The sequence below is a fragment of the Lolium perenne genome, chromosome 7, assembly GCF_019359855.2.
Source record: "Lolium perenne isolate Kyuss_39 chromosome 7, Kyuss_2.0, whole genome shotgun sequence".
NCBI lineage: Eukaryota > Viridiplantae > Streptophyta > Magnoliopsida > Poales > Poaceae > Lolium > Lolium perenne.
The window spans coordinates 283,103,040-283,104,648 of NC_067250.2; positions in this window are offsets into that span (position 1 = coordinate 283,103,040).

Below are 1,609 nucleotides of genomic sequence, written 5' to 3' on the forward strand. Positions count from 1 at the left end.
GGTTGGGCCGCGGCTGAGAGAACCTGTTTCTTGGCCCATCACAGCCATTTACTGAGTCAGTACGAAACGAGCGGCCCACAAATCGATCGAACGACCCGACGATGCCGAATACCGGAGATCCGGGTATTTAAGCTGGTAGTTTTTTCCCTGGCTAATCGATGTGGGACTAAATATACGAACAAACAATGCATGCTCCGCCCCGCGCAGGAAAATCATAGTTACCTTGAAGACTAGCCCCGCACAGCTAATTTTCCAAGCAGTAAGCTTTGACGTGAGTACAGAAAGAAGCTAGCTCAGCTCGTTTCTCGCCGAAAGATGCACGTGCAGTTTATACTCGTTTTTTCTGGCTACAACTCGTGCGCCATGGCCTATGATGGCTCTACTAGCTAGCACATGCACGCAATGTGTTGGTGTGTTAAATGCACATGTGAATGTATTATACATAGTTAGCAGTTGTAGACGTATTTATACACATCAAAAAATACAAAGAAGAAACAAGATCAGGTGTAAGAAAAAATACTACGTTTTTAGGAACAAATCTCCTCTAATCGCGGAACAAGAAATTGCGTTCGAGAAATAAATCTTATCTATTCGGGGAACAAAAATATTGCGTCCGCAGAACAAATCTCGTCTACTCGGGGAACAATGATATTGTGTTCGAGGACCAAATCTCATCAACACAGGGAACAAGAATTACATCAGAGGAACAAATCCGGCATCCACGGGGAACAAAACCATAGAGTCCATGGAACAACTATGGCATCCACCGGGAACAAAACCGTAGGGTCCGTGGAACAACTCTGGCATCCACGGGGAACAAAACGTAGGTCCGTGGAACAACTCTGGCATCCACGAGGAACAAAACCGTAGGATCCGTGGAACAACTCTGGCATCCACGGGGAACAAAACGCAGGGTCCGTGGAACAACTCTGGCATCCACGAGGAACAAAACTGTAGGGTCCATGGAACAACTCTGGCATCCACGGGGAACATAACCGTAGGGTCCATAGAACAACTCTGGCATCCACGAGGAACAAAATTGTAGGATCCGTGGAACAACTCTAGCATTCATGGAGAACAAACCGTAGTATAAAAGAATAAAATCGTGTAGGTGCAACACATAGAAGGAACAAAAAAAATAGCTTGTGAGAATACATGAGGAACAATATAATAAGCTAAATGGGAAAAACAGTGAAAATTAGAAAACATAAGAAACTAAATTAAATAAGAAATAAAAGAAAACCATTAAAATTATATATATGATATGAAAATATAAATGCAAATTTTAGATTAAAAAGAAACAAAAGGTTTTTTTAAAAAATCATGCAAAATGTAGAAACGGGACTTTAAACAGAAGAAACTAAACTTAGATAGCGCTAGCTAATGAATTATACGTACATTATTTTGGCGATAAAAATGGATGTTACATGTATACACGTACGTATTTGATAGTTGATACGTCAAGACAGGACGTAATGCGCTGCTGCTACACCAATCTGTATCGAACGAAAAGGAAAGCGAACAGAAAGAATCGGAACGAGAACCAGCCAGAAGGAATGGGCCAAGCCCATGAAGCAATCGCTTCAGCGAAACGGGGATTTGCTAGCGC